At 37.2% G+C, this 14784-nt stretch overlaps 1 long non-coding RNA gene across 1 annotated transcript in view; it reads right to left on the minus strand.

Moving 5' to 3' along the window:
• Nucleotides 1-14243, minus strand: part of LOC138688646 (uncharacterized) — a 33951-nt gene extending 19708 nt beyond the window's left edge. The window contains exons 1-2 of the long non-coding RNA XR_011327530.1: nucleotides 14061-14243; nucleotides 7289-7375 (exon numbers count right to left, since the gene is read on the minus strand). This is a non-coding gene — a long non-coding RNA (uncharacterized lncRNA). The remainder of the gene's footprint in view (nucleotides 1-7288; nucleotides 7376-14060) is intronic.
• Between the last annotated feature and the right edge of the window lie 541 nt (nucleotides 14244-14784).

Genomic DNA, 14784 nt, shown 5'->3' on the forward strand with positions numbered 1-14784 from the left:
AAATACAGCAGCATTAATAAAAGACACTGAGGAATCAAATAATCAAACAGTCAAGCTGTCATGCTATGACTGCATTTCTTGTTGGAAGACACAAGACATGGCATGTGAGCTTTGACTCCTTTCAGGTATCAAATTGTCTGTCTGTAACAATCAATTTTTATACTTCTGTATTACCAAAGTGAAAATGTTTTGACACATTATAATTAATTTTTTTTTTCCTACAAAGCATCCTGAATGCTGCTGTCACCTTTGCCAAGAAACTGCTGAATACCATTATGTTATTTCTGTGGGATGGGGTTATTAAGGCATTTTCTTAGTACATGACAAAGACCTTAAATGGTGGATGGGTGTCTGGTGTACAACACAGCTACACTTGAGTCTACAGTCAATATTTGAGGTGCCTGCATTTTTCCTCAATTAAGTGAGATAAGAAGAGACTATTTTGATGAAGTTTTCTGCTTGGATTTGTTACCCTGAAATTTAAATGTCTGTAAAGAAGAAAACCAAGCAAACTTCCCATTGCTCACTACTGCTATCCAAAGTTTTGAAGCTTTCTCAATTATTATTAATGTTCCAATTATACCAGAAAAAAAGAACAACATGGGCTGGTGATCTTCGTTAAATATTGATAGCAATAAAATTAGATGATTTTTTAAAACAAATAAATCAAGCAAGTTTTGAGGAAACTATAACAAGACTAACAATGGAAGATTGCAATCTGGTATATAAATATCCCTGAATTCTGAATGAACCTGAATTTGGGTTGATTTTGCAAAAAAGTAGCCAGCAAAAAGCGAGACCCAAACAAAAAGCAACATTTTTTGAAAATGTTAGAATATGCAGTCTGATGGATCTGAAATATTTCATTCCAGAAATACTGAAGAGCATCTTGGTTGTTTGAACCGGAAATCTTATCTTTCAGTGTAAATTACACTATTTTCCTCAAAATATTAACCTAAAGGAAAACTATTAAAGAAAAAAATAATCCTAAAGCAAAATAAAACAATTTGTTTGGAGTCAGACAGAATATATCTGTTTTTCCTTAGGAGATGTTACTTCTTTTTCATTTCCTGAAGCCATGTTGTTCAAATAAAAGTTATAATGTATTTCAAGCAATATTTTCTCCCAAAGGCTCTGATTCAACTACTGAGCAAAAAAACCCCCCATGGTGCATTCATCTCACAGTGACAGGTAGATGAAATTTAAATATTATAGTAAAATCTCAGTATTCTCATACATTATGGTAAAGTATTGCCAGCAATTTAAGCATTAGAATAATCCATAATCACAACATGTATATCTGATATCAAACAGCCTGTTCCTTGTTCTCTAATTAAAAAAAAAAATAAATTACCAGTGTTGGCAAATTACTATTTTAACATTGCACTAATGCTCAATGTCAAACTTTTATGATTTGCTCTTGAGTTGTTTGGAATGATTAATACTTTGTTGTGTTTCTGAAACCGAGTATTGTCATTACAACATACAACTTTAAAGAACCAACTACTGCTCAACAGTTATATCTTATTTCCATCATCTTATGAATGTGCAAATTAGAAACCTACAAGCTGTGCCAACAGATGTCTAAATGTCTCAACAGGCAAATGTCTTCAGAAAATGTCAGGTGTTAAATGGAAGGTATTACAGCTAATACTGGTATCTTCAGAGTTCATCAAATTATTATTTCTAGAGCTATATAGAAAAGGCTGTAAGTGTGGGGGACATTTATGAAGACTTAAGTGTCTGTTGTAGCAGGAGTGGTACTGGACAGCTGGAGGAAGATGCAAATAGAGCCCGTCAAAGGAATAATTCCATTTAAGAGTGGCTTGGGATGCCCGGGCAGGTGGAACACCTGTTCATAAGTGAGGAAGGAAAGATGCAGATTTAGTCTATTCACTACAGAACAACCCACCACAATCAGCTTTTTTCTGATCTCTGAAGAAGATGACATCCTGCAGACACTGCTGAGTGCGAGGCAGATGGCCTTCAAACTTTTCTTCAGACATTTATATGAGTGAGATTCATTCCCCAACATATTTTGTCTTCTGTACTTGTGTGTAATTACCTTTTGTTAGTAAACAGCTATATACAAGGAGAATAGGTATAATTTTATGGGGGGGAATAGGTATACTTTAGGTATTTGATGGGAAATAGGAGTCCTGTAAATAAAAAAATCAAGGTTATATGGCAAATTTAACACTGAAGTGGTCATAGGTATACCAATTGTTTGTTTTCTTCTGTGTTGTTTAGGTTTGGTAATGTTAAGTGTTGTTTCAGTATCTTTTTGCACAAGCTAATACATAGATGAAAAAAAAATAAGTAAAATTCCTTGTAATTCAAGTACAAAAGAGCAATAGTCTTTCTCTCTGTCTGCATCCCACCCACACATACCTTTTGATCAGTTGTGCAGAAAGAACACGCACTTTAAAAAAGGAAAATGTTGGCAAGCTCTCCCCCCGAGATTTTCAGCAATTGTAATGATGATTAGCAGAAACATTGCAGGTACATGATTCATGTGAAAGCATCAGGCAGCTCTCTTACTGGTAGTGTTGGAAGATTGGGGAAATAGATGCATTTACTCTTATGTATGGATGGTATTTTTATGCCTTTTTTTTAATTTAGAAAGCAACAAACAAATCAGTAGCTATTCTACAGAATAAGCATTAATATGTTATTTAAAGAAAGAAGATCAATACTGTTGGCTGAGATTTTGTTCAGACAAAAGGGCTGCTGCTTTTTTGGTCAGTCTGTGTATAAAGTTACATATATTTAGGCAAAGAGAATTTTCTAGAGCGTCAGTTTTCCAAATTTGCTTTTAGCTCTTCCTTTTTAAAATGCTTTCCTGAGCTGTTTTTAAATGAAATGAAGACTAATGAAGATATAGAGAGGAACTTAAATCCAAATATACTAGGAAAGTTCAGTAGCTAAATCCTGCTGACATCAAGAGGAATTATGTGCGTCATTGTCAAGTCATTGTTCCTGTTTCCATTGACATTAACAGTCAAACCTTCTGGATGACAGCGTTTACAAAATCAAATAAGCTAATGCAAAAGCCCATACAGCAACTTTATAATCTTTCATATGGATAGACTAACACAGGGTGAGAAATGGCCATTAAAGCTTTGATAAGTGTTACGTGGTCTCATATTAGGTTGGACAAGAATGACACAAACACCCTTAGGGAATGCAGTATTGACAATATTGAAGGGTATATGAAAGAATTATGAAACTTTCCTCTTCTTTATTTTCAACAATAATTCATATTAAGATGCCATGCCCTGATGCAGCCTCAGCAATATATCTAAATGCTGTCTTTATTTGTAATAACTTATTTCCATATTTGGCAGAAACTCTCAGTTGTGTACTTGCCTGCAGTTGACTCAGATCTCAGTACAGCAGTGCCACGAGATTTAAGCTGCAGAATTTAAACTTCCACCTTCCTACATAGACCTTGAATAAGAGTTTACTTCATCCTTAAAATGTCAGAAGTCTGACTGTAGTGTGCATTCAAAAAGAATATGCTAGACACTTCTCTAAACCAGCAGAGGTTAGTGCATCCTAGGAGCTGCTCTAACCTGACAGGTTTCCAAAACTGTTCCCACCTGGGAGAGTTACTGGGGGCACACAAGTAACTGATTTATGAAGAGTTAGAGAAGAAGAGTCCCCTACTTACGGGAAATAAGGAACAGGGGAAGGTGACTACGGGAGTTACGGAGGTCCCGTATTTGAGGAACGTGGTAGAGGAGGAACAATTTATAAGGTGGAATACATGGGATGAGTAGAACTTATTTTGACCCTGCAACCTCTCAACCTTGCCAGCCTCTTTATATTAACAAGGATCCACAAGAAGTAGTGCGGCCACATCCTAGCACACTATTGACTCGTATCATCTACCCTTTACAATCCGTTTAGCTACCCATCTTGTTCCCACTGAGTCCTCTTGGTTCTCCTCTCTCATTGCTTTACTGATAGAAAACTGAAAGCAGTCTAAGATGGGAATAGTGAATACCATCTACACTTCTGCAGAGCTTTGAGGTAGCTGTGACTGCTGAAAAAAAGAGTTTTGCAGAAGCAACAGAAAAATACAGCAAGCTAGTGTGGGGTTTTTTTTTTCCCCCTACAATCCCTATGAAATGGAGAAAATTATCTTTGAATCTCAAGAAAAAAAAATAAAAAAGAAGATGAATTGCTTTCATACTCACTTTAAGAGGGCAAGGGCATAAAAAAGTATCCACATGGATTGAAGCCATAAAGCTTTACAGAAACCTGCTGTCAAATGCAGATAAATTGACTTATTTGGCATAAGCTAAAAAATTTTCTAAAAAAAAGAAAATCCACAGCAAAAAAAAGTAGGAGACACTCAGAGACACCTATACTTCTTTGAATATTCTTGCCTATTTTTGTTCCACTTTTTCCACAGGCTTAAATCCAAGTCTGTTTAAACTAAGCAACTGAATATTCACCTTATTTTCTTCGTATTTCTGGGGTGACGTGGTAAAACAGGTGAGTTTGTCCCTCCTCAGCTGGTGTATTCCCAAGCTCTCTGGACCCTCATGTGTTCATCTTACTGAAAAATTCAGCATCTGCAAAGAATGCTACAGCCAAAAACAGACGTGAAAACATTGCTGACAGAGGGAGAGTTATGTATTTCTGTCCTTCATGCTGCATGTTTTGATAGTCTAATATTGTTCTTAAGCATCAGATATGCCACATCAGAAATGTTGTTTGTTCTATTAGCCTAAGATATTTCTATTAGTCTCTTAAATCAATGCCAAATATTGCGTTGACTGAAAATCATTTTTTCAGGTAAAACTTTAATTACTTTAAGTTTCATATTGTCCTTCAGGTTCTTGACAGAGCATCATACTATTGTGGGACTAATTCTTGTTTCTGTCCAGCTGACTAGAACGTGAATTTAAAGTACCTTCCAGCTACATAAATGAGTGGTTTACTGCTCAAGTACACATTTATAAGAGTAGCAGTTCATTTAACATCAAAAAGTCTGCTTTTAACCCTGCCTGTTTTGGATAAACTCTCCCCATCAGACATGCATATGTTCTAAATAGCTCCATATAAGTGGAATCATTTATTCATTTTTACTTTTTCAAGCAGTATAAAAGAGTTAGATAGTCTTGAAAGCTTTAACATCAAAATTGTTTCAGTAAGTTGTAAGTTTACTTTTAGGGTTTTGTAATTCCTTGAATTGATTTTATCAATAAAGAGCCTAGCACGGTCCCCATGAAACCAGAAAGATATCGCTAAAATGTCTTTCCAAAGTGGAACAGCCAGTAACTAATAAAAAGATCAGTATAACTCCATCAATATGAAGCAGTCATTCAACTTAAACCCCAGGATAGATAAAGTTTTATAACCTTCTAGCATAGACAACCTCTGATTTTCATTGTCTTTCAATGGGTGTATACGGAACATTATTTGGACACCATTTCTCTAGAACCAACATTCTGTGTATAAAGGAAGCACAAAGCATTATGAGTAGATTTGTAGACATCCCAGATCTTTAACACCTTAAACTTGCCTGTATTTGCAGAAAACCTATGGGTCTGCTTATCTAATAGAAAGAGGCGTCACTTCTGAAAAGTTTATTTCCAGTCTAACTTTTCTTCTAAAACACATTCCACCTCCTCTCTGAATTTTTCTAGGAGAAAACAATTTTTTGATAATGTAGCCATATTTTCAATTATCACTTATGGTCCCAGATGCTTGTCACAAGCAGAAATATACTATATATTATTTTGAAATAGCATACAATGGGTGATATTAATAAAGCTTTATTACATTGTAAATATTTGGGCTTTGTCCACTTGGCTACTATACCATATTGTGATTGCAAACTGAACTGCTGTAATTTCATTAAGATTTGACTTTTGCTATAATGTCTTCCTTTTCTTCTTGGGTTATTTATTAATAATTGTCCCAATATCTGTCCTCTTCAGTGATAATGCAGACACAGAACCACTGCTACAGCTGAGTTTGAAACACAGGATCAAATTTAGCCCTCCAGCCAGCAAGAGCGTGTTCCAGGTCAGGACTGAATTAGATCAAAACCTTTTATTGTAAGCCACAATGGGAACACTTGTCTTTAAAAATAACAGACCTTTAGACTGAATGTGTTTCAAATAAGCCATATTTTAGATACAACACAGTGAGAAAGTATTTCTTTTCTTCTTTTTAAAGACTTTCCACATCTAAGTCTAACTTTTCTTTGGCAAGTATGACAAAAAAAACATAGGGGAAAAAAAAGGAGTGTAGGATTAAATAAATAATAAAACAATATTTTGTCCCACTTTTCTATGCCCTTGGTGCAATTATTTTATCAGTTCTGCACCTACCCAATCACTTTTCCACTTTGGCCATACTTCCCCAGTGCACTCTTGAGAGTGTTGGGGAAGACAACATCGAAAGTCTTACAAAAGTTAAAAGGTATGACATCTTCTGTGATTCACAAAACCACAGGTTCAGCAGTGTCACAGATGGAAACTAGATCAGCCCTACAGCACTTTTCTTGTCTTATCCATGTTGGCTTTTAGACAGCTCTTTTTTTTTTTTTTTTTTTTTTTTTTCTTCTAGGCACTTCTAATATATGGGATATACCTCAGTGGTCTCTGACTGGAAAAGAAATTACTCAGTCTCATCCAGCTTGCAACATAACAGCTGGAGTGAACCTGCTCAGAGGGAGATTTGCAAAGGCATGTCTTACTGCTAGATAACAAATTCCAAATGTTTCATGGACCATGTTCTAAACCACCCATAACTGTCCACAACTTCAGTGAAGCCATTGTCTAGTCAAAAAAAACATATTAAAATCTGTTGCAATTATTTGCAAGGATACAACACTCGTATTGGTTGTAATTTCATGCTGAGAAATCCGGTAAACAACATACTGTCTTCCAACCAGCAAAGCATTTCCACTTAGTTTAAAATTACAGATGAAAGTTCCAGCTTGAAAAAAAAGAGTCATCTACTAGATAAACTTCTCACATAATGAGATGGCATTTCTTTGAATAAATGAATTTCTAAAAGTGCCAGTAGTATTTGTCAGTCAGACAGGCTGGTAGGTGAAATATTCATAGGAACTTTGCAGTAATCCTTAAACTCTGTAAGCCTTTTGAATTTTCAGTGGGTCAGCTACTGCATTTAGATTTGCTTGTAACACTCACTCCAGGACTTCTTCCTGGAAGGGGCTACAGGAAATGCTAAATTTGAGGATTTGCCAAATACACTTATTCTATTAGTTTACAATAGTATCAAAATAATCCAAGACTCATACCTGCACCTCCTTACAAGCAGCCACAACTTCAGAGAGACCATCTACTCTGCATTGACAAGCCTGGACTTTTGTTTGGACAGGTTCTTCCTGTGAAGGAGGAAATCCATCAGACTTGCAGATTCTCTCCTTTGATGGGGATTGTTTTAAGCTACCCCTTTCTGCCAGAAATAGTAATTAAAAAAAAAAGGGAGGGGGGGGGCGCAAAAGAACTTTTTGAGCAAGTATCTGATAGAATTAGAGAAATGTTTGTCCTGTTTCTGAAAATAGCTGTACTGCAACAGGCATTACTTTACAAGGTTAGTTAAATATTTACCATAAAGAAACTTCATCCCAGGGTAAAATAGCATAGTTATGAACCATAAATGACTAGGTAACAAGCCTATCTAAACTCTGACTTGTAGAAAATAGAGAGGTTTTAAACAATACACGTAATCTCGTAGTGTAGAAGTTAGTATGTTAAATTTGCAGGCATTTTCCTTAAAAGTGTCAGAACATGGCAAAACTTCACCATGTACCTACCATTTAGGGGATAAAACTGAATTCTAATTTGATGCAAACTAATGGAAGACCTCTACAGCTGAGGGTCAAAAGTCAGCCCTTTCCATATCCGACAAGAACTTCGCATAGCTTCTGGATATTATGTTATTTTTAATCACAAGCTATACCCACTAGAAAAGGAAGCAATGGCTATCTCCCTCTCTCTGTTTCTTTTTTAAAAAAACATCCTTGATTTCTGTATACTAAGAATCAACAGTTTTATACAGATTTCTGGCAGTGCAATCATGTTTAAAGTATTTTGTGGCAGTAGACGCTTAGCCATTTTTAGCTTTCTAAAGCCATTACTGCAATTTCTTAGCCTTTGTACTCTATAGGCAATTTGACCAAGAAAGTTTTCCTTTTCCTGCTTCACGTGTAAATCGAAAAACACTGCTCCAGTTTGGGGGCATTTGGTCAATTGTTTTCCTAATTCGTTTTCTCCCAGAGTCACGGTGCTCGATGGTTGACCACAGCATCCCACCCCCGTCACCCAGCCTCCAGCGCTGCCTCTGCAGCAGGCAGGCTCCTACCCTGCTGTCAGCATCACACTAGACTGTCAGCTACAATGCCGTGCAGCCGTGGTCCCATTATTTTCCCCTCTTATCAGTCTTCTAAAATCGTTCTGCTTAATAATAATTTCATGCATGAGAACCCCACTGATATCGGTTTGTAGCCCAGAAGTTAGACATCCCTTATAATTTTATTTAAATCTCGGAGACAAGTATTCAAAAAGACCAAGCCTCTGACACAAAACTCTAAAGAATTACTAAGCCTCCCTATTTCTAAATAAGTGAATCTCCTTTGCTTGTCTGAAATTTTAGATAAAGATGACTTTCAAAGTAAAAACACTTTGCAAAAAGTACACATTGACAACCAAATGATGAAAAGCCCATTTTAAAAAAAAAACAAAAAAAAACCAAAAACCCAACCACAGTTCACTTGCTTTTTTATCTGCTCTTCTTGACAGAGTTTTGACCAGCTGCCATTTGCTTTCTTCTCGTGTCCTGCAGGTGACAGCAGACTTGTAGAAGAACTGATTAGGCAGACCAAGAGATGCTTCTCCAGTTGCTCTGATTTTTCTTTGCCTCCTCAGGTGGAGCAGGAGTCTCTCTCAGTGGCAGTGGTGTCACTGCTGGCTGTGGCCCCAATGATAAATCCTTTTGCCCAAGTCCCTTGTCCTACTAACCCATACCCAGAGGACTCATTCAGCCACACTTCTTTTAATTTGCAGTATTTTGTGGAACCTCAGGTGTCAAAGTTGAAATCTGTGACTTTTTTTCTGTATTAAAATAATAATTTAAAAAAACTAAATAAAGATGAGAGAAAATGGTTAAGTCAGAAAGGGGAAAAAAGTGAAAGAAAATAGCTGTAACTTCCAGGAGATGCAATTTCTTTCTCCAGTTTCTGACAATAAAAGTCATCATCGGGTTCTCTGGAACATGTTATAACAGAGAAAACATTTCAGAAAGCACATTATCATTTTCTGTAGCACTAAGCAACTATACCTTTCAATGCCAGTGGGACATAAAAGATATTTGGAAGAAAAATGTATCATGTAATCTGCTTCCACGTTGCTTTCTGTCTTCAAGATCTTACTTTTTCTCCTTCTGGCTCCTCTATGCCTGTATAAGAACTGCATTTTGGGCGAGACCATCGATCATTCTGATTCCAGAAAACAGAAACAAACATCTTTCAGGACTTGCCTTTAGGGTTGTATGAATGCCAATATGTCTCCAAATAACCTTCGGTAGTAGTCAAGCACCGTATTTGCTGTCAGATGCCCTTCTAGCTGCATTTGTTCAGGTAGTGATGCAACATGGTTAAAGTAAGCAAGAAAAATTTCAGTCAAGCACCGTGCATCCTTTAAATCTTGAAAGAATATCTCTCTTGGCAGTTTCTGAGGTTCATTAGTACCAGTGCCTTTGCCTTCAGGATGGTTGGAGGGTATCGTAGACAACTTTTACAGGGAGTAATACTACCCCTCAACAACTGGAAAAATGGATAAAGCTGTCCTCAGGCATTGTTCTACTATTCCATATTATTCTAGTTCTCTTGTTCAGCTATAACTTTGTTGCCTTTTCATCCCTATTTGAGTCTGACATTACTTTTCTCTGTTGCACAGCACTTCAACTGTACACTCAAGAGTATTTGGAGCAGGGATGGTCCTTTTACAGTATTATCAGCCTTGGTTGCAATGGAGATATATTGATAATAAAGCTATACACACATTCTATTACCTTCACAAATGCTGCTTGGAGATTTACAGATCTAAACACAATTGATTACTTGGAAACTTTTAAACAACATTCACTTGATCTTCCAATCAGCCGTCCAGGACTTAAAAATAAAACAAACCAACCCTCTTCCCTGCACCACTGCATCTTCTAGTCTCTGGCCAGAGGAAGGGAAGGCAGTGCCTTTAAAGACAGTCCTCAGTGGTGTGATGAGGTAAATCATTCAGTGTGAGATTATGCTTGTCATCAATTACAAAAATTACTCAGAGTGCCATAACACAAAATGGGGAAGTACTTCAGTGTTGACACTTGCTCACTCTCTTCTGTGAGTAGAGGTACCTAAACAGTAGAATTTTTTTTCCATAAGCATAGATGCTTAAAAATTCAATGTTCACCTTTACTAATCATAGAATTATAGATTCATAGAATCAGAACAGTTTCAGTTGGAAGGGACCTTGAAAGGTCATCTAATCCAACCCCTCCTGCAATAAGCAGAGACATCTTCAACTAGATCAGGTTGCTCAGAGCCCCGTCCAACCTGATCTTGAATGTTTCCAGGGATGGGGCATCTACCACCTCTCTGGACAACCTGTGCCAGTGTTTCACCACCCTCATTGTAAAAAAATTCTTTCTTATATCTAATCTAAATCTACCCTCTTTTAGTTTAAAACCATTGCCCCTTGTCCTGTCACTACAGACCCTGCTAAAAAGTTTGTCCCCATCTTTCTTATAGGCCCCCTTTAAGTACTGGAGGGCCTCAGTAAGGTCTCCCTGGAGCCTTCTCTTCTCCAGGCTGAACACCTCCAACTCTCTCAGCCTGTCTTCATAGAAGAGGTGTTGCACCCCTCTGATCATTTTTGTGGCCCTCCTCTGGACCCGCTCCAACAGGTCCATGTCTGTCTCGTACTGAGGACCCCAGAGCTGGATGCACCACTGCAGGTGGGGTCTCACCAGAGCAGAGCAGAGGGGCAGAATCCCCTCCCTCGACCTGCTGGCCACCCTGCTTTTGATACAGCCCAGGATATGGTTGGCCTTCTGGGCTGCAAATGCATATTACCAGCTCATATCCAGCTTTTCATCCACCAGTACCCCCAAGTACTTCTCCACGGGCTGCTTTCCATGCCTTCATGCCTCAGCACCCCCAGCTCCTCATTACTTGGAGGAGAGAGATAGGACAGAGCAACCCATCTCAAGATAGGCCGCAGAGTAGGCTAGATGGGTTACCACCTAGAAATAATTGTCCCTCTTCTGTGACTACATGCAGAGCATAGGGTAACTGGAGTCTCACCACAAATGCCTTAACAACGTGTCTAAATTAAACAAAATGAGGCTGGACCACAATCTCTCGGTTCATTACTGTGTGTCCACAAATACTACAACAGTGCAAAAAAAGACCAACAAGCATGTCCTTGCCCACAGGAACATGCAATCAAGGTGTAAAATCACTTTCAAGAATCATCTGTACAAATAAAACCAATTTTGCTGTGTCACCCACATAAAACTGCAGTGAAATAGCATTTGTGCAGATTCACAGAATGTTCTTAGTTGCTAGGGAAAATATTCTGATAATCACTCAACCAAATGAGGGACTATATATATAAAATTGTAGCTTATGAATTTAAAAAAAAGCGCAACTGTTATGGAACCTTTAAACAGGAATTGTATTTTACACCTGTAAATTGCATGTATACTTTTTAAAGAAAGTCTGTACCCTTCTGCATTTTTTTCATTTTGCAATCACAAGTTATTCTAAAAGGTCTGGGGAAGGATTTGCTTCTTTCTGATTTTTTAACACTTAGGAAAGCATGCTGTCTAATCCCTTTATCAGTCTTTGAATATGCTTTTCCATCATCTTCAAGAACTATGAGCGATACCATGCCCCAAACTCCTGTTTCCGATGCCCTACTAAAGATATTTTCTAAAAGAACTACCTAACCGGTCATTACATAAAAAACATCTATTTGATGTGCAGCCCTTTATCAGCTAAATGCTTATAAAATCATACTACTTGTTTTGCTGAGGGGTTTGGGGTTTTTTTTGTTGTTGTTGTTCTTTATTTGGTCTCCACAAGAGATGTGTGCTTAGAGACACTAGTCAGGAGTGAGGAGGGGAGGTTCATTTAGAGTCTAATAGCTAAAACTCCCTGAGGCACCTCATGTCTATACTATTGTTCTAGACAGAGAGAATGTGTAAGGCAGTTAATCTAGAATAACTACATCAGAATAATTATTCCTGTAGAGCTATTTAGTATTCTCATACAAACAAGCTTCCAGCTTTTCAGAAGGTCTCCAGCGGCCTTTATTCATGTCCTTTCCCCACCCTGCCTCTTCTGTATGCATGGAAGTTATCTACCTGAATGGTCACTGCCACAGCACTGAGGCTGCAGGATCCCTCTCTATTCAAATGATAGAATAGGAAAGCTTTTGCAGAATTACGTCCATTTCTGCAGGAATTTTGATGCCCTCTGCTTTTATTGGTTTTCACCTTAAATAAGTCAATAAATAAGTACGCTTGCCCACATTTTCCCTTTTTTGAAAGGATGTTTCCTGTCGATATGATGGAGTTCACTGCCAGCTCTACCAACCCATTTTTGAGGTGTTACAGTCAGTGCTTACAATATTACTAATAATACTATAATAGGCGACACTTTTACTTAAATGTGACCATTTTATTTTGTCAACGTAATTTGTTTTCAGTGTTGGTATCTCATGTATAGCTCTATACCTCCAAGTACTGTTTTATGAAATAACTATTCTGATAATCATCTACATAGCTTTAGCAATTTAATAACAGACAGACCAAGATAAAAGATACAGTATGTATCAGCAAAATAATTTCAGAAAGGTCTAGTTTTTTGGGGCTTCCAACTAAGTCCTATCAGAACTGATTAAAGAAATAAAAAATGTTATTCAGACTTTGGATTATTTTTAAATAGAGAAAATAAACATGTTTTGTTTTCCACCATATCACATTGAGAGAAAAAAATTAATGACTGCTGTCTTTCCCTCTTTTTGGTAGTTAGAATGTTGCTAGTATAAAAAAAAGAACTTTCTGATTTATTACAGCAAAATTCTCAATTCTGAATCCATTGAACTTGGTTTGGATAGATAATTCTCCTAACTAAGGACTTACTTAAAACTAAGTTTAAGATAGGGTTCCAGAGATAGCGAGAATTGAGACTATGTAATATTCTATATCTGGTTTTGAGCCTTTTTTGCTGCTGGCTTAGCTATTAACAGTGATGAAGAGAACGTGTAACCTACATTCAACTCTCACATGCAAATTTTATATGAATAAATTGGAATTATGCAGAAATGGTCTGCACAATCCTGTGAGATTCAGTGATGATCTATTACTCCCAGGAAGATAGCATCCCTTGGGAAAGTATCACTGTCAAGGCTACTTAAATAGTCATCCCATCTTTAAAGGTAAAAGAAAAATATTCAGGCTCATGTGGGTTCTATTTTAAATACATTTATTCACTTTACAGGAATAAAAGTTATGAGTAAAGATAGGACAACAGGTTTTAATTCATCCAGTCTGCTTATAGACTTATTTGCTGCATTTCTTCTAGAAATGCAGAAATCCTTAACCTAAAGTAACAGGCAAGCACACAGCTAAAATATGGGGGACACCCTGTGGGAAAATGGCAAAATTTCTTGCTTTGCAAAGCATTTAGCGTGAGCCTATGTTTCCACTGAAAAAAAAAGCTGGATTTAAACACATTCTCAGAGTTAAGCATTTGCCTGAGTGCTTCTCTGAATTGAAGCCAAATTGAGGGATATAAAAAACTAATAAAGAGGGAAACTCAGAATTACTTGAAATCAATCTGGCATGCACTCCTGGAGATTTTGTGAAGCTTCAATTTAATACCTATGTATTTCTGACACCAACATAGCAACACCACAAAAAAACCTGTGAAAGCTAAGAAAATGAAAGTCATAGATCCAGCATCTGAACAAGAGCTTACTTCATACCCCAGAAAGCCAAATCTGACTTACCTGAGCTAGAAAAATCAGAATAGAATGAGGAAAATGTTGAATAGGAGATTTCACAAAAAGCATTAGAAAGAGAGGTTATATACCAGTGACGTTGTAATCCATGAAATGCAGTATTTCTCTTTGTTTCATGGAACAAGTCATCTAATGAAGAAGCACATGTGTGTGTGATAAGTGATGGCTGATTTAAAGATCTGTGTGATTTTATGTTAGTTATGTAATCCTGGTTACGTGGCATAATTCATAATTTTAAATATTCTTTTGACAGCTAGGACATCTGCTGTCGTTTGAAATGGCGCCTGTCCAATCTAAAAAGTTTGAAACAGATGGAAGCAGCATACATCTTCAGCCACTTTCTGATACCAGCTTAAATAAAAGAATTTTTTCTCTCAAAGCAATATGCTGCCATGATGCTGCCTCACAGCAGGCCAGACACCATAGACAGCAGGCAAACTGAACACAACAGCTAAACCTGTGAAGCAACTCATGCTTATGCTTTAATATCAATATTTTACTGGTCAGTTGCTGAAGGAGCCATAATTAAAGTTGTATAATCCCTCTCATTTCCATCCCCATTGGAGTTACTTGCTCATTTCCTAATGTCTCATCTCACATGGCAGAATTTCACAAATTCTGTTTCTTCTGAAAGATTGGAGCACCTGCTAAGAAATACAACAGCTGCTAACAGCAATGAAAGTGTGTGTGGGGGGGGGAGCGTTTTAGTTGG

The sequence above is a fragment of the Haliaeetus albicilla genome, chromosome 13 (assembly GCF_947461875.1).
Source record: "Haliaeetus albicilla chromosome 13, bHalAlb1.1, whole genome shotgun sequence".
In the NCBI taxonomy this organism is placed as follows: domain Eukaryota; kingdom Metazoa; phylum Chordata; class Aves; order Accipitriformes; family Accipitridae; genus Haliaeetus; species Haliaeetus albicilla.